Consider the following 19,992-nt stretch of genomic DNA (forward strand, 5'->3'; position numbering starts at 1 on the left):
GTTAGTTGTTCTTTAAATGCTTGGTAGAATTCACATGTAAATCCATCTGGTCCTGGGGGTTTTTTCTTAGGGAGTTGGTTAATAACTTGGTCTATTTTTTTTTTTTTTTCTGAAATAGAACTATTTAGACTATTTATTTCTTCCTCTGTTAATCTGGGCAAGCTATATTTTTGAAGGTATTCTTCCATTTCATTTAAGTTATCGAATTTATTGGCATAAAGTTGGACAAAGTAACTCCTAACTATTGCTCTAATTTCCTCTTCATTAGTGGTGAGTTCTCCCTTTTCATTTTTAAGACTAACAATTTGCTTTTCCTCTTTTTAATCAGATTTACTAAGGGTTTGTCTATTTTGTTGGTTTTTTCATAGAACCAACTCTTAATTTTATTAATTAATTCAATAGTTTTTTTTTTTTTTTTTTTTTTTACTTTCAATTTTATTAATCCTCCCTTTTACTTTTAGAATTTCAAGTTTTGTGTTTGTCTGGGAGTTTTTAATTTGTTCCTTTTCTAGCATTTTTACTTGTAAGCCCAATTTGTTGATCTTCTCTTTCTCTATTTTATGCAAGTAGGCCTCTAGAGATATAAAACTTCCTCTTATTACTGCTTTGGCTGTATCCCACACATTTTGGTCTGATGTCTCATTATTGTCATTTTCTTGGGTGAAGTTATTATGTCTATGATTTGCTGTTTCACCCAATCATTCTTTAGTAAGAGATTATTTAGTTTCCAATTATTTTTGGTCTATTTTCCTCTGGCTTTTTATTGAATGTAATTTTCATTGCATTGTGGTCTGATGAGGTTTTTATGTCCTAGTATATGATCAATTTTTGTATAGGTTCCATGAACTGCTGAGAAAATAGTGTACTCCTTTCTGTCTCCTTTTAACTTTCACCAAAGATCTATCATATCAAACTTTTCTAGTATTCTTTTTACCTCTTTGACTTCTTTCTTATTTATTTTGTGGTTTGATTTATCTAGTTCTGAGAGTGCAAGGTTGAGATCTCCCACTATTATAGTTTTGCTGTCTATTTCTTCTTGCAGCTCTTTTAATTTCTCTTTTAAGAATTTAGATGCTGCACTACTTGGTGAGTATATGTTTAATATTGATACTGCTTCATTATCTATGCTATCCTTTAGCAAGATATTCCTTATCTTCCCTTCCTTATCTTTTTAAATTCCTATCCCTTCCTTATCACTTTTTTTTGTTTTTGCTTGATCTGAGATTAGGATGGCTACCCCTGCTTTTTTGGCTTCACCTGAAGCATAGTAGATTCTGCTTTACCCTTTTACTTTTATTCTGAATGTATCACCCTGTTTCAGGTGTGTTTCCTGTAAACAATATATAGTAGAATTCTGGCTTTCATCCAGTCTGCTAACTACTTCTTTATGGGGGAGTTTATCGAATTCACATTTATGGTTACAATGACTAATTCTATTATTGCTTGCCATCCTATTAACCCCTGCTTACCCTTTTCTCCTTTCCTTCCCTCTTATCCCCCTCCCCACTATTAACTTGTGAATACCACTTACTTTTCACAGCCCTTCCTTTTAGTATCCCTCCCCCACCTTAAAATTCTTCCCCCTATTTTACCCCTTTTCCTCACAATTTCTGTATTCCCTTCCCCTTAGCTTACTCCTTCCCACCCACTTTTGAATGTAGCAGAAGTTTCACCATAAATCAAATATGTCTATTGATACATACTATGTTCATCCCCCTCCTTTCTTTCGCTCAGATATAATAGGTTACCTTTGCCTCTTCATGAGATGTAGTACCACCACTTTACCCTTTTTTATGATATAATTTCCTTTCCACCTCTGGTTTCTAGGACAAATTATACATGTGTTCTTTACATATCTTTATGGCAGAATTATAGTTCTCAAGATTTCTTTTTACCTTTTTAGAAATCTCTTAAGTTCTGTATTTGAAGATCAAACATTTTGTGTAGATCTGTTTTTTTCCTCAAGCATAGATGGAATTCATTTATTTCATTAAATGTCCATCTTCTTCCCTGGAAAACGATGCTCATTTTTGCTGGGTAAGTTATTCTTGGCTGCATATCAAGTTCCTTAGCCTTTCAGAATATCATATTCCAGGCCCTTTGTTCCTTTAATGTGGACGCTGCTAGATCCTGGGTTATCCTTATTGTGGCTTCTCCATATCTGAATTGCTTTTTTCTAGCAGCTTCCAGTATTTTTTCTTTCGTCTATTATGATTCTTGAACTTGGCCACTATATTTCATGGCATTTTGATTTTAGGGTCCTTTCAGTAGGTGATCGATGAATTTTTTCAATGTTTATTTTACCCTCTGTTTCTAAAACATCTGGGCAGTTCTCTTTGATAATTTTCTGGAAAATAGTGTCTAGGCTCTTTTTTTTCCTCACATTTTTCAGGGAGTCTGATTATTCTCAAATTGTCTCTCCTAGATCTGTTTTCCAGGTCTGTTGTCTTTACACTAAGGTACTTGACATTCTTTTCAATTGTTTCATTTTTCTGGTTTGGCTTGACTACTTCTGGGTTTCTCTTTGAGTTATTCATTTCTACTTGTTTAAGAATAATCTTCAATGATGTCTTTTCTTCACTCACTTTTTTTATATCTTTTTGTAATTGTCCAGTTGAGTTTTTAAGTGAGTTTTTTTCTTCTGTGGATTTTTTTTTTCATTTCACCCATTTTATTTTTTAGAGAGCTGATTTCTTTTTCCAGCTCACTAATCCTGTTTTCCTTGGAGTTGTTTACCTTTTCCAGTCACTAATCTGTTTCTCAATGATTTGATTTCTTTACCACTCTGTCTTTGAATGCATGGGATGACTTCTCCAGGCTCTCTCACCAAGCTTCCCTTTCCTTTTCCCATTTCTCTTCTAGCTCTCTTGTGAGAGCCTTTTTGATTTCCTCTATGAGAGTTTTGTATATTGAGGAGCAGCTCATATCCCCCTTAGGGGATTCCTCTAGAGACAGTCTGCTTTTAGTCTCTTCAAGGTTTGAAGTCTGCTCTCTATCCATACAGAAGCTGTGAATGGTTAGAGCCCTTTTAAATTTTTTGCTCATTTTGTCAGAGTGAGAATCAGAGAAAACAAACTGACAAGAGAAACAATTGGTATGTTTCTGGGGGGGGATGAGGTTGGATGGTATTACTAGGCTTCCTCTATAGACTGTGGGAGACAGCAGCGAGGCACTAACAGGACAGTCATGGCTGTACTGCGTCTGCGCTCTGAGGCTCTGAGGCTGTAAGAACACGCAGAGTCACTCCAGGTGGGGATAGGGGTGGCCTGGTCAAGAGAGCTAGCTTTCCCGGGTTTTATTCTTTACCTCTGATGTTTACACTTTCTCTGCTGCTCCTGGCTTGCTGCCAAGAAGGAGTATACACACTAGGGTAAAGGTCATTTCCCAGAAATGGCAGAGATTATATCCATCCCCCTACTGTCTGCAGTGTGAGCTGCATCCCTTGCTCTCAGCCTGCATTTAATCTGTTTGTCCCCTGCCCTGAGAAAACACAGACCTTTTCCAGCAAAATTCAAGGATGTCTTCTGTTGGTGATTATTTGTGGGTTTCTTTTCCGGTCAAGCATTACTTCTGAGGCTTGTCATGAAGTAAATTCTGAGAGAAAATGCCATCTTCACAAATAGAGTCTTAATGGAAATGTTCAGAAGCAATTGATACAAGTAAGTCTTTTCAAATTCTCCTTTACTAGCAAGATGTTAGAAGAAAAACTCAAAAAATTTGATTTTGAAAAATAAAATATTTACTTATAAACAGAGAACAAGACTTTGTGACTCAGTAGAAGGAACATCTGATCTGGTCTCATCCCTACTTACTATTTTGCAACTTCTACTAAATCATATAACTTCTATAGGACTCCCTGCCTTCATAGACAAAAACGAGGAAGGGAATAACTTAAATGATGCCTAACATTCTCTATACCTCTAAAACTGATCTTATGAAGAAGAAATAGAATAATGGAGGAAAATATGAATTTTATACATCCTACAAGAGCATTATCTACTGTTGGTCCTATTAATGTCCAGTTATTTTCTTTCCTAAGTAATGAAGCCTCTGATACTCTCTACCTTCTTATTTTTCAGCAACATCATTCTAGAACATATTTCATTAAAAAAAAAAAAATAAGGAGGAGCAATGATGGTCATGAAATAGGAATGGGAATTAGTAATGAAAACCTAGATTCTATCCTGCACATATATCTTGAGAACCATAAAATGTAGCTCAAGCTGCACAAAAGAAATCTGACTTTATGTTTAAGTTCATTTTAGATAGAAATATATCTACTTAGGAAGCCATAATATAAGTTATGAAACAGTAATCTCATTGGCATTTATAAATATTCAACTAGAGATTTACATATGTTCACCAATTTTTTTTTGCCCTTTTTGACATTTAAGAAAAACCAAGAAGGATAATTTTTATAGGCCATACCTTTGGATGATGGCTATCTTAGAATATATGGTAAAGAGAACAAAATGAAAGAAGGTAGACAGGGGGTAATGTGGTAATGTTGGACCTTGTGTCTCTGATAACAATGAATGCCCTATTGTTGGAATTTGTGAATTGGTCCAATAACTTTGGAAAACAATTGGGAATTTGCAAGAAAAATCACTGTTATTTATGTCTGGCCCAGAGATCCCACAAGTAGGGGAGATCAAAAATAGAGATATCCCAAAATGTTGAGACCAATGGTGTTGTGATAGTAAGAAATTAGAAACAAAGTTGATGTCTATTATTTTGAAGAATGGCTTAAAAATGATATATATTATGTAATCAATATTGTACTAATTATATTGTCTGCAGATATATCTTAGTTCCTGCTTCATTGTACACTCATTTTGGATCTCTGATTTCTCCACCATGTACCTCTGCCACTTGATTAGGGAGTGAACTCACAGTATGAAATATATATACTTAAAAGATCCCAGCAACTACACATTCCATACAAAAAACCACATCTTTCCAACTATGCTGACTTCTAGAATGTTGAAAAATCTAGACCATTAAATCTTGTCATTTATAATTCTATCACATGAAAATTTTTTTTCTATTTCCTTTGGTAGCATTGAACCAATTTCGATACCTTTTAATCTTATCTTTATTTATGACATTGTTGTTATTGAGTTTTGTGGTTTTGGTGATTCTGCTTTTATCCTTTTGCACTGTGATATTTAGACTTGAGCATCAAAAGACCTAGGTTAAATTCTAGCTTGATCACTTATTAGTTGTGTGAGCTTTACAAAGTCACTTACCTTCTCTGGGTGTCAATTTCTTCCTTTGTAAAATGAGACAGTTGAATTAGATCCTTTAATGAATCCTTTCAATTGTAAAATATGTGAGTTTCATTTCCTTCAATCTGCCCAAAAGTGAATTCCTCACATTTGCTTATCCCTATAGTCTTTAACTTTGTAACTGTGTTTAGAAGTTGTTTGACCATCAGAGACAGAAAAGTCATAGATGTTATCACAATAAGATGGAAATTGCTAAACGAAAAGAGAGAAAGAGAGAGAGAGAGAGAGAGAGAGACAGAGAGACAGAGAGACAGAGAGACAGAGAGACAGAGAGACAGAGAGACAGAGAGACAGAGAGAGAAGTCCAGTTTCTAATTTTGAGAAAAACAATGTCTAATACTTAAAGGATACCTATGATCTTAACATTTAGAACACACTGTCATTGAGACAAATAGGAACTGGATAATTTAAAGGCTGGCATATGTTTAAAATGATTAAACAGAAAAAAAATATACATTAAATAAAAATAACTATATTAGGGGACAGGGCAGCTAGGTGACACAGTGAATAGAGTACTGAGTCTGAAGTTCAAAGACCTGAGTTCAAATACAATCCCAGACACTTACTAGTTGTATGACCCTAGAGTCACTCAACCCTGTCTCAATTTCTTCATGTATATATGATGTGCTGGAGAAAGAACTGAGAAACCATTTTAGTACCTCTGCCAAGAACACCCTAAATGGGGTCATGAAGAATTAGACATAATGGAATAGTAAGTAATGTGATGTATATTAGGATATAAAGAGTAGACAAATATGCCATTAAAAGATATAAATTGATTACCTAGAAAACTATGGAAAGTTATTGATGGTACCTTTAAAAAATTAAATGACTAGATTTGATTATGAGGTAAGTAAAACTAACCTTGACCTCATCCCAATCTTGTGGGCTCAATTAAAAGACAATTTTTCCCTGAAGAAATTCTATAGAAGTGGCCTCTAGGAGCTCTAAAAGTTTGATGGCAATTTGAGAATATGCAAGATAAGGAATGAAAAGGAGCTAAATTTGGAGTCAGAAGATGAAGATTGAAATCCAGGTTCAGTTGCTTACTGAGTGACTGAACAAGTCACTTAAACTCTCTTGGCCTCAGTTTCCTCCTCTTTAAATTAAGAAGCGTTGACCCAAATGACCATTATGTTCTCTAAATCTTTAATCTTATGATTCAGTGTCATTATGAATATTTATGGTCATACTATGTGGTAACATACCTTTTTTCCGCACTTTCTGAATTCTTCCCACAATGTCAAGTTCATCATCTGCCTTTTCTCACTTAAGTTAGAGTATCTATTTTATTAGAACTCAGGGAATTCTAGAAAAGAATCTTTCCTTTTAGTTGGAAGCATGAACTAATTGTGGTTGAGAAATAAGATAACCTGCTAAGCATTATGTTTGAGGAGGTAATAAAGTTCTGAGCAATAAGTAAGCTTCAGTTCAGGAGCTTATGATGACTTTATTATTACTATCATTTATACCTTTATCACTTTTTACCTTAGAGGCTATGAGACATTTTTAAGAAAGGAATACTTGGTCTCCAGTTCTGCTAATAATATATACTATGTAATCTTGTATAAATCAATTGACCTCTCAATGAGCTAGGCAACTCTCCAGGATTAAAAATTAAACATGCACTGCAAATTGTCACAGCCAGAAAAGGCTTAACATACCAGATGGGTTCCCTACATTGATTTAAAAAAAAAAAAAACAGATCTAAAACAAAATTTTAAAAATTAAACCAGTCTGTGTGTGGTCTATGGGAAAATTATTTTAAACCTAAATTCTAGATTCAGTACAAGAATATAGAAACTTATTTTAAAAGTCCAAATCAAAAGCAAGTTGCTTTGACTTCCAAATGAAAGGTTTGGCTGCATAAATTCACAGAACAAGTCACATTTCTCAAGGGAAATAGAGTATTTGGAATCTGAAGGCATAGGATGCTAATGTTATGCCTCAATTCTCTTTTATTGTCCTGACTCGGTTTCCCTAATTATCCTGATTCAATCTCCCTAAATAGTCCTGCTTCAGTTTCTCTAATTGTTCTGCTCTATCCCGCAAAACCACCCCTCCCTCTTTATCAGAATATTTGATGAGGATAAAAGATCTTATATTTTAGAATATCAGAATGCCTCTTCCCTATCCCAAGCTATTAGAATATCAGATATGGTTTTATCAAGATGCCTCTCCCCATTTCCAGGATGCCTCCCCCCATTATGTTATCTTCATCTCCAATGGCTCACCCCACCCCTGTCAGAGTCCCCTTCCTGCTCTCAGCATCCTGACTCCGCCCCTGCCTCAATGTACCTCCTGTGTCTGAGCCATCTGTATATATGTTATTGAGAACTCACATTTATTGCTGGATTCTTGGAGATGAGAGTCTCATTCAGCCCTGGGACCAAATCATGGATCCATTTGGTCCCAGTAAATCTCTCCCTTTCAAATAAAATATTGATACTCTCTAATCTCTATCTTGCCCCATTTTCTCTGGCATTACACGAGCTCTGTCACACACAACCTATATGACTAGTCCCTTGACTTCTCAACAATTTATTCCCTCATCTATAAAGTTATAAGTAATAATTCTATGGTCTCTTGCAGTGTTAAATCCTACGATTTTTAAAATCTTGGACAATGGTTTTTGTTTCCTTATAAAATGAGAGATTTGGATGGAGCAAATGATATTTCACACAAAATTCATTGTCATCAAATGTATCTCCTATGATTATTTTATGGAATACACTGTGTTGATTGACACTATTGTTTCTCCTTTCTCATACAATAAGAAAACTGGTTCTAAATGTCCAAATCCCTTCCAAATTGGGAAGAAGTGGCTGGTAGCATTTTAAAAGTGATTTTATTAATTATGTTTACTAATTTCTTTTTTAGCTAATTTTTTTAGTACTTTATAATTCCTCCTTATTTTGTAGGGTTCAAATAAAGTAATGGATAAAAACTACTGAATAAATTGTAAAGTACTATTAAAACATCAATTGTTATTGATATTAAAGAGGAAGGGAAACTATTCCTTTTACTGAAGCAGTGTTCCCTGAAAGATTATCACTGAACTGTGTTGGGTCCCCTTTCTGATCTCAGAGATCAGGATCTCCCAGGCTTCAAGGAGTCTAGAGAAGGCCCATTTTCCCAATATAAGAAGAGCAATACTATTTAAGGGCAAATCAACTCCCATAGATCTTTTTGAAATTCTAAATTCTCATTCAATTGAGAAATCATGTTCTGATCAGCTCAGGCTGTCCCAGACTCCCACCAGGATGCTCTATAGCAGGCTTCCTTCTGCTCAACATCTTGCTGAAGGCCCAAGCAATTTGCTAGGACCCTGCCAGCTGAGCATTTCTCAGCATCAAAACTCCATTTCCCCAATAGGACTCTCACTATAGAAGTCAATCTATTAGCAAACTGGTTTCTATCCAACAATAAACTTTCATTTTGCAATTAATAATGTGGGAATAAGTGAATTCTTTCACTTTAAACCTGTGGCCAATTAAAGAGAAACAACTCTCTTATTGCCACTAACCTCATCACCACCAGAATCAAAAGGGGGAAAAACCTCATACATATTGTTGCTATTGCTATCACTTTAGTTTCTAGGTTTTTCTGCATTGTTTACTGACTTTCAAAATTCAGAGACTTATTTATAGGTTTCCATTGGTGTGCATCCTCTGAAGTAGTCCTGATTGTTCAAACTTGCAGTGTGTATTTCCATTGAGGTAGAAGCAATAATCATATTTCACCTACCAAAATGTAAAATAGCATAAATTTGAATACATATTTTGAATATAGTATTGTAAAATGTGAGAAAATTAAGACTGAAAGGGATTTTTAAAATCACCTAGATTAATGTTTTCTTTTAATAGGGAGGAAACTGAAGAAAAGGCAAATTAAATGAATGCCATCAAAAGTTCTAGAGTTAGCTATTGGCAAAAGGGAAAAAGGAATGTTGGATTAAGATGCTAGATCAGTTATGACATCATACTGCTACGAAACTACCTTCTCCCTAGAGAATATCCTATTTTTTGTTCTTGCTTTGTTCATCTTATATAACATGCTCTCTTCTTCACCTAATGGAGTCTTTTTCCAGGGCCCCTCTCTTAGCAATCTTTCTCTTCTTCTCCTTAAGTTATTTTGTACATAATTTATATTTATGTCTTTTTTAATACATTGTATCTCTCCAGTGGAAAATAAGTTCTCTGAGGATAAAGTCAGCTTCATTTTTTGTCTTTACATCCCCAATGCAAAGTACAATACCTGGAAGCTAATCTAGATACTTAATAAATGCTTCTTGCTAAATTTTCTAATTTTTTTCTCAATGGGACTATGAAGTTCATAGGAGACCATTTTACATGAAACCTTTCAAGTCATAAATTTATTCCATAATACAAAACCAAGACAAATCCAACAGAAACAAACAATATCTATAATGCAAATGGAATTATAGGCTATAAAAGAAGTGTACAAAAATAAGTAGATCATTAAGGTTAAGCTTTGAGTGTTTGGAGATAATGGGAATTTTTTTTTTATTATAGCTTTTTATTTACAAGATGCATGGGTAAATTTTTAGTATTGACTCTTGCAAAACCTTCTGTTCCAACTTTTTCCCTCCTTCCCCCCATGCTCTCCCCCAGAAGGCAGATAGACCAATACATATTAAATATGTGAAAGTATATGTTAAATACAATATATGTATACATATCCATACAATTATTTTGCTGCACAAGAAGAATCAGGCTTTGAAATGATGTAAAATTAACCTGAGAAGGATATCAAAAATGCAAGCGTGATTGGAGGGATTAGAAATACTATGTAGTGGTTCATACTCATTTCCCAGAGTTCTTTTGTGGGTGCAGCTGGTACCATTCATTATTGAACAAATGGAACTGATTTGGTTCATTTCATTGTTGAAGAGAACCACATCCATCAGAATCAATCATCATATACTATTGTTGTTGACCTAGATAATGATCTCCTGGTTATGCTCATTTCACTCAGCATCAGTTCATGTAAGTCTCTCTAGGCCTTTCTGAAATCCTCCTGCTGGTCATTTCTTACAGAACAATAATATTATATATTCATATACCACAATTTATTCAGCCATTTTCCAATTCATGGGCATCCATTCAATTTCCAGTCTCTAGCTATTACAAAAAGGGCTGCCACACACATTTTTGCACATACAGGTCCCTTTCCCTTCTTTAAGGGATATAAGCCCAGTTATCAAACTGTGCATACCCTTGTTGGATCAGTGTTGGATCAAACTGCTGGATCAAAGGGTATGCACAGTTTGATAACTATTTGAGTATAGTTTCAAATTGCTCTCCCGAATGGCTGGATGTATTCACAATGCATCAGTGTCCCAGTTTTCCCACATCCCCTCCAACATTCAGCATTATTTTTTCCTGACATCCTAGCCAGTCTGATAGGTGTGTGGTGGTATCTCAGAGTTGTCTTATTTTGCATTTCTCTGATTAATAATGACTTGGAGCATCTTTTCATATAGCTAGAAATAGTTTCAATTTGTTCATCTGAAAATTGCCTATTCATATTCTTTGACCATTTATCAATTAGAAAATGGCTTGATTTCTTCTAAATTAGAGTCAATTCTGTATATATTTTGGAAATGAGGCCTTTATCAGAGCCTATGACTGTAAAGATGTTTTCCTACTTAATACCGTATACTAAGATAAGGTCAAAATGGGTTAATGATCTAGGCATTTTTTTGGTTTTGCTTGACTGATCTTGATGTCTCAATGAATCATTCATTTCTATTTGTTCAATTCTGATTTTTAATGGATTATTTTATTCATTAGCTTTTTTTTTTTTACTTCTTTTTGTATAGGTCCAATTGAGTTTTTAAATGAGTTGTTTTGCTCTATGGAATTGTTTTCCATTTCACTAATTTTTTTTTTAGCTCAGTTATTTTCTTTTTCCAATTCACAAATCTTATTTTCCTGGGTGTTCTTTGTCTTTTCCAATTCACAAATTTTGTTTCCCTGGGAGTTCTTTACCTTTTTCCAATTCACATTTCAGGAAATTGTTTTCTTCTACTTTATCAAATTTTTCTTTTAGTGAATAATATGCCTTTTTGGTACTCTCTTGCAGAGCTTCTCTTTTCTTTCCCCATTTTTCTTCTAGCTCTCTTTTAAGATCTTTTATAATTTGTTCTATAGAGAGCAATTTGGAATTATGCCCCAAAAGTTATAAAACTGTGCATACTCTTTGATCCAGCAGTGTTACTATTGGGCTTATATCCCAAGGAAATACTAAACAAGGGAAAGGGACCTGTATGTGCCAAAATATTTGTGGCAGCCCTTTTTGTAGTGGTTAGAAACTGGAAAATGAATGGATGCCCATCAATTGGAGAATGGTTGGGTAAATTATGGTATATGAATGTTATGGAATATTATTTTTCTGTAAGAAATGACCAACAGGATGAATACAGAGAGGCTTGGAGAGACTTACATCAACTGATGCTGAGTGAAATGAGTAGAACTAGGAGATCATTATACACTTCAACAATACTATATGAAGATATATTCTGATGGAAGTGGATATCTTCAACATAGAGAAGAGCTAATACAATTCCAATTGATCAATGATGGACAGAATCAGCTACATCCAGAAAAGGAACACTGGGAAATGAGTGTAAACTGTTAGCATTTTTTGTTTTTCTCCCCAGATTATTTTTACCTTCTGAATCCAATTCTTCCTTTGCAACAACAAAAAAATTCGGTTCTGTACATATATTGTACCTAGGATACTCTATAAGATATTTAATATATATGGGAATGCCTGCCATCTAGGGGAGGGGGTGGAGGGAAGGAGGGGAAAAATCTGGAACAGAAGGGAGTACAAGGGATAATGTTGTAAAAAAATTACCTATGCATATGTACTGTCAAAAAAAAGTTATAATTATAAAATTAAGTTAAAAAAGAAAAACTCAATTTCCCCATCTGCAAAAAAAAAAACAACAACAACAAAAAAAACATTTTGTCAAATGGGAGAAGTTCTTTCTTTTGAGATCTTAAAAAAAAATTCTTCTAGGAGAGCTTTGTGTGATGGGGACCAAGTTACATTCCCCCCCCCTTTTGGGGTTTTTTTCTGGAGACTGTCTGCTACTAGTCTCCATGGGGTTGGAAACTGGCTCTCTTTCTGTATAAAAGCTATCTATAGTTAGAGTTCTCTTGGCTTTTTTAATCATTTTTTTTCAAGCCCTTAGGGTCTGCCTTCAAGGCAAGGAGGTTACCAACTTCTTCCACAGAACTGGGATAGATATATGGCCGGTAGCTGTCCTGCAAACAGGTTTCAAAGAGCACTAAGCCTCAGAAGTGCCCTGGGAAGAGCCTAGCAGCTGAAGTGTTTCTGCCCTGGAAAGCATGGCTGTGCTACAGAAGTTCCACTGCCTCAGGCAGAGCCCAGTCACTGTGCAGAATTCTGGCTGCCCTCCTCCACCCCCCCTGCAGATTTGTGGCTGCCCAGGGCAGATCCCCCCTGGTGCGCATAAGTGTGGCTGCCCTAGGCAAAAACCCCACACTGAAGAATGCAGCTGTACTTTAAGCTGTGCTTTAGTTATGGTCATACTACACAAACTTACATAGTAATGGTTTTGGACGCTGCTCAGTATCAAGGTCTTGAGAGTGTCCCAAATTTATCTGAAATATTGAAGCAAATATCTTTCTACCAGGTATTATTTTACATCCCATATGCTTGTCTTTAGCAAGGAAAGTTTGCAGTGGTACCATAGCCAATACATAGAACTAGTTGCATTATTTCCACTCAATCACTGTGTGCTTGCAACACAGAATACAAAAAATTCATTGTTTTTCAAAGTCTTGGGGCACTCCTAGTTCTTGAGGCTGGAGGGCAAATGACTTTCAAAGCAGGAAATGTGAATTTTATGGCTTTTAGCCCCTATCCTGTCCATTTACTCATTCCCCTAATTCATTACTTATTCTGTCCATTTACCTAAAATGAGTCCCCTCCCCAAGTCATTTTTAAAATAAGCTGTGGTTAGATATCAACTCAATGGGTCTTTTGATCCAATTCAACATTTATTGGTAGGAGTCAAGCATTGTGCATAGAGTATAAATTAGAAGAATAGATACAAATCAAATTCTGCTCTCAATTAACTATTGATCTAATAGTGTAAAACTAGAACTCTGGGAAAAGATCCAAAGTACAGGTATGAATTTTGGAGATATCTTAATTCAGATGATTATTGAACCCAAAAGAAAAAAAAAGATCACCAAACAAGAGACAGTAAAGAAGACATTGTAAGTCAAAGTCTAAGGGGATATAAAACTTAGAGGTACCAGGAAAAAAAGACAGAGAAGTGGTTACAGATTTAGAAGAATAATCAGAATGCAAAATCACAGAAGTCAAAGGAGAAGAAAATAATCAATAATGGAAGAGACTGAATAGTATGGATGATAGCATGAAAGATTTAGGGCTTGAAGAGACTATTTTTGTTTATTTTTTGTCCTTGTCGTAGTGTTATGCCACAGTTTTCATTTATTGTTCTGCCTCGGTTTCCCTGAATTGTTCTGCTCAATCCTGCAACACCATCCATTCCTTCCTCCTTATCTTGATGATACAGATAAGGAGAAAAACCTTCTATCTTAGACAGCATCAGAATTTTGGGTGCCTCTCCCCATTTTGTAATCCCAATTATCTCTGCCCCTGCCTTGGTCTATTCCCTGGATCTGAGCCACATGTATATATGCCATTGAGGATTCACATTGTTTGCTGAATTCTTGGAGATGATAGTCTCATTCAGCCCTGGGACCAAACCATGGATCCATTTGGTCCCAGTAATTCTCTCTCTTTCAAATAAATTATTAAATACTCTCTAATCTCTATCTTGCCTCAATTTCTCCAGCATTACAGTATCAAGTCATTTCCAGTCTGTCCCACACTCTGTGACTCACTTTGGAAATTTTTTTTGGCAGAAATACTGAAGTGGTTTGCCATTTCCTTCTCCAATACATTCTACAGATAAGGAAACTGAAGCAAACAGAATTTAGTGACTTGCCCAGGGTCACTTAGCTAATAAGTGTCTGAGGCTAAATTCAAATCAGGAAGATTGACTTCCTGACTCCTGGACAAGTACTCTATCCACTGCTCTACTTTCATTTTACAGATAAGGAAATGTCCAAAAATATTATTCACCTTATCCATGATCACACAAAATAGAGAGGTATAATTTAAACCTAACTACTCTAATTCCAAATGGAGCACTCTTTCCAATGCATAGGGTTGCTCTGGGTTGGTATAAAATTAAGCTCATGCACTTTGCTTTTTATCAGTTCTGGAAAGCATTTTGTTTTTGCCTCTGGGAAAATTTGTTGGATTAGAGAGAATAGGAATGAAAAGTTAGGAAATCATAAATGATGAAATAACTTTAAAATGATGTTAATTTTCACTGAGGTTTAGCCACTGAGTCTCTAGATTAAACAGCAAATGAATTTCTGGATCTTCAGCTTAGATTTTCTTTGTTTAAAATAATAATTATAAGGATGTAGGCATTAAAAATTGAATATACCTTTATCCATATTTTCTTGGATTTATATGTGAGGAAAGTACAATGTATGTGGATAACTAGGTTTCAATGCTCCTAGCTCTTCAAAGTCAAGGCAGAATGTGGCTCATGTTCATCAATTTGAGAGCATATGATGTGATAACCCTTTAAGTCCCTTTCACTCAGGGCATTCCATAATTCTAAAACTCTGATTCTAAGATTAGAAATTTAGGAAGTGTATCATTGTCTACAAAGTGAAAAATTTTAGATTTAAAAAAGAATCTATACTATGATTTCACCATTGTAGTGAATTCCAAAAACAGAAACTCCCTTCACAAATATAGATCAAAATCTCAACTGTAATTCAGTATTCAGCATAGTTTCTTTTACTTGTTTACATAAGTAGGGAGTACTGAGGTATGAAACATGATATGTAGCATTAGATGTTTTCAATGAATTAATCAGATTTCTCTCCCTTCTCTTTTTAAAAAGATCTTTTATTGTAAGAGATGACTGTCTTACTGGAAAAGGAAGGGATATATATATAAGAGGAAAGTTATGCAATATTAAAAAAACAAAATATACAATAAAAATCTATTTAAAAAAAAAACTTATAGACTTTAGGAGTTTCCTAAGAGGTAATTGAGGGATGCTGAGAGATTAAATAAGTTATCTTGAATCCTTAGTTAATGAGTAACAGAAGAACCAAATCCAAGTTTCTTCTGGGAATATTAGAATTTTGCTTATATGTGCATTTTTTATAAGATTAAATTTGCCTCTTGCTCACCAAATCATTGTATTTGGTATGGTATTGTATATAGCTGAAATTTCTTTTTCCTTTTGTATTAAATCCTATAAATAAGGAAAATTCTAATATTCTCAAAATAAACTGAATGATGCTGGCAAAATGAACCAATCACTACTGTACCCATGAGAAACTCTGGGAGGAGGAATGAGCCAAAAAAAAAAAAAAAAAAAAACATGGTTATTGAGAATTCCTCAATATGGAATTTAGTTTGTAAAATTCAAACAAACTACAAACTATAACGAATACTCATTTTGTATAGGAAAATAATTTCTATTTTCATCATCATTTTTTAACCCCTGAACTTAGGCTCCAGACTTCTAAAGATTCCAATAAGATTGTGTGACTCTGGGCAAGTCACTTAACCTCAATTGCATCAGGGAAAAAAAAAAAAAAAAAAGATTCCAATAAGATGTACCAATGCAAATAAAGCTACTTTAGCACCCTTGGAAACAAAACCAAAAAGACACCATTTGTTCATTTCACCTTTTAGCCAATGGAATTTTGGCACCCAAAGCAAGGTAACCAGGAGGCAAATTCAGGTAGAGAAACATGTTCTGCCTTATAATGTGTTCTATTGGATGAGAAAATTCAAGTTTGCTTGTTTCAACTCAATGTAGTTTATTCTTTGCAGAAAGTCAGCTGGGTCTTTCAAATTACAATGTACTAGAACAGGTAGGAAATGAAATTACATTTTACTTTTGGCCTGTCCCATAAAAGCTTTTATTTCTGTAAGCAGGTGCAAACAAAGACTTCAGGGGTGAACTTATCTCTATAAAAACAGACAAAAGCATAAGTACTAAAAATAAGCTCCAGCACAAGGAGAAAACAAGAAAAAAAGAAACCCTCTAAATTTATCACAAATAATCCTTTCCAGATGAATCAACTGAACTGTTGCCCTGGAGATAAACCTAAGGTCTATGATACTCTACAATGTAGTCATTGTAGCTGCCAGCCTAGTAAGATTCAAATTCCTTTACATCTAAGAAAAAGTGGGTTCTGCTAAGTGAAGACCCTAGCACTTAGAATGCTTTTAGTCCTATCACCTGACCATGAATTAAGTGGGCTTGAATTTGTTGAAATATTTGTTGAAGTATTCATTATTTCATATTGGGGATAATTCAGTTCCTTTCCACCTATTAGATAGGGATAACAGTATGTCTTAAACAAGTTTTCCAGAATCCTAGCCCATAGAAATTTCCTTCCATTTCCACCTTTATCTACAGTGTCCCCCTACCAGAGTGTAAGTTTCTCGAGGACAGGGTCAGTCTTACTTGTATCTATATGAACAATACTTAGCCCAGTGTTAGGCATAAAAATCATTACTTAATAAATGGTTTTGTATTCACTCATTCATTTGAAATTTTATAGCTGGATTTGTCCAGTTTTCTAAAATTATCTTTAGATTATTGCTTAAACAATTTTGCTAGATAGTATGGAGAAAACACAAAATGAATACTTTCCTTGTTCTAGAATTTTTGGTTATAGAATTACATCTTTCTAACATGTTTTCTCAGCAGAACGCTGGTAATAAATGTCAACTTTGATGTTTACTGCCAATGACCAAGACACAGAACTCAGTTTTCTTAAGTGTTAAATGAGAGTGTTAATTTAGATGGCCTATAGGATCACAAAGCAAAGTTAATTGTTATCCCAAGTCTTGAATTTGTATTCACACAATTTTAGAACTCCTAATGTCAGGGACATTGGTTCATTCACTAGCCATTATTGTCTTTATGCCTTGTAAACTATAACATTCCCTACTTTGTATTTGATTCATGAATTCAATTAGATAAATATTTATTAGATGCCTCTCAGGCAAGATGCTGCATGAAATACTAAGGGATCAGAAATTCAAGTACAAGCTAAGTCTCTTCTTTTCTTCATATGTCTATTTACTCTATTTTTATTCAGCTAGAAAGCATGGTGAACAGAATGCTGGACTTGAAGACTTGAAAACTTCACTTCAAATTATGTCTCTGATATTGTATGACTCAGAGAAAGTCATTTAATCTCATCTAGCCTCAGCTCCCAATGTATAAAATATCGTCTATAAAAAAAAAAAAAATAGCATCTACCTCAAAAGGTTGTAAGGATAAAATGAAATAATACAGATATAAAGAGAATACAAGACTTAAAGTGCTATATGAATGTTAACTATGATTTCATCATGTTATAGTACCTTGAATATATTAAGCAAAAGATATTAGAAAATATATTGATTCAATTTCACATATATCTTCACACCTCTCCCTGCCCTTCCCACACCTCTCTCTTTACTAATTATAGTCCATACTTACTGAACTTTTCCTCTTCACACGTGATGTTTCATCTCCATGTCTCACTCTGGATGTTTTTCTTGCCTGGAGTGCTCTCCTCATCTCTGACTCTTAGAATCTTATATTTCCTTTAAAGTCAGCTTAAGCCATCTTCTATTCCTTCCACATCAATATCCTCTTCTTTACCACTACCTGGTATTGCTTTTGCATATATATATATATATATATATATATATATATATATATATATATATATATATATATATATATATATATATATATATATATATATATATATATGTATTTTATAATACATGTATATTTATGTGAATCTATTTCAGTGTGGATGTATGTAAGCATGAGTATATGTTGTCTACCCCATTAGAAAGTAAGTAATTAAGCTTTCCTGAGGGCAGGAATTGTTTCATTTTTGATCTGGTATCACCACGGTTTAGAACAATTATTAATTCATAGTAGATACTTATAAATGCTTGTTGAATGGTTTATTAAGAGGATTACTTAAACCTAAAAATAAAATATATATGTCTGTTACATACACACATACAGGGGCAGCTAGGTGGTGCAGTGGATAGAGCATCAGCCTTGAGTTTAGGAGGACCAGAGTTCAAATCTGGTCTCAGACACTTAACACTTCCTAGCTATGTGGCCCTGGGCAAGTCATTTAATAGAAGAAGAAGGAAGGAGAAGATACATACATACATACATACATATATATTTATATTTAAGATCATATATATAGAGATATCTATATAGCTCTATATATTTAAGATCATAATATAGATAGATATCTATCTATATATATGAGGAGGAGGAAGAGGGAAGAGGAAGAGGAGTGAAAAGTTGTAGAGCATCCCAGCTTTCCCAAATTTCTTAAAATAATTAGAAACCAAACAATAAAATGTGAATATATCCATCTAGAATATATCCATTCTAGAAAAGAGAATGACTAAAAGCTAGACATGTCAACAAGCAAAAGGGAAGCCAGGACAAATCAAAGCATATATATGTGCTAGGAAACAGGACATACTAAGATGAAATATGAATAAATGAGGGGAAAGGAGGTTAAGAGAAGTTGAAGTAAAGCCAGATGAAATACAAGTTCCATGTCACAAAGGAGGGGTGGGGAGAGGATGGTTTGGCTAAAAAGATTACAAAAATAGGTGAAATAAATAAAGGAAAGGGTAAAAATAGAATTAGAATTGAAGTAAGAGATTTGGAGGAAAAAACCCAAGAGAATAAATAGCAAGAACAGAAGGTAAAAAATCTTACATAAATAGGAGACACTTTAAAAAAAAATTAAAGTGGGCAATCAGAATTTAATGACTCCCAGAGACAACAAGAAATATTAGAACAAAGTAAAAATATTTTTAAAATAGAAAAAAATTAAATCTATCATAAATATCAATTGACCTATAAAACATATGATTGAGAGAATTTAAGAATCATTAATGTTCTGAAAAACATGACCAAACCAAAAAATAGCATAATGCATTTTAAGAAATTATTAAAGAAAATTGCTCAGTTTTATTCCTTTTGTATGATGAAATTGTGAAAAATAACAAGTTTCTCTCCCACTAACCCAATATCCTTTCCTTTTCTCTTTCCCTGTTCCTTCCTCTCTAAAAGACAACAAAATAGAACAATACTATACCTAAAGGGGGAAAAATTAAAGTAAAAATAATACAATTACCTCAGGGATGGGGAGAATAACGTAAAACTCCTAAGAAGGATATAATTAAAATTCAGAGCTTCCAAGACAATGAAAAAATACTGAAAAAAAGTCAAAAAGGAAAAAAGTTCAATAAACAAAGAAAGGCAAACTAAGCTAAGAGTTAAAGTGCAACTAGAGGTAAAATAAAGGAGAGAAAATCTTGAAATATGATATTACAAAAGCTAGAAAGCTTACAAACAAGAATCATTTACTGATTAAAACTTATGAGGAGGAAGGAAAGGATCTTGAAAAAATCAGAAGACTTTCTAGATTTTTGATGAAAAAAACAGAACTGACTAGAAATTCTGTGACTTTTTTAATTACTAAGAATGTATATTCCACTCCCTCCTGTATTTCCAATCATT

At 34.1% G+C, this 19,992-nt stretch overlaps 1 protein-coding gene across 1 annotated transcript in view; it reads right to left on the reverse strand.

The window, feature by feature from the left end:
• PRKCA (protein kinase C alpha) overlaps positions 1-19,992 on the reverse strand; it is a 488,760-nt gene that overhangs the window by 278,445 nt on the left and 190,323 nt on the right. The window lies entirely within an intron of this gene.

This window comes from Sminthopsis crassicaudata, chromosome 4 (genome assembly GCF_048593235.1).
Source record: "Sminthopsis crassicaudata isolate SCR6 chromosome 4, ASM4859323v1, whole genome shotgun sequence".
Taxonomy (NCBI): domain Eukaryota; kingdom Metazoa; phylum Chordata; class Mammalia; order Dasyuromorphia; family Dasyuridae; genus Sminthopsis; species Sminthopsis crassicaudata.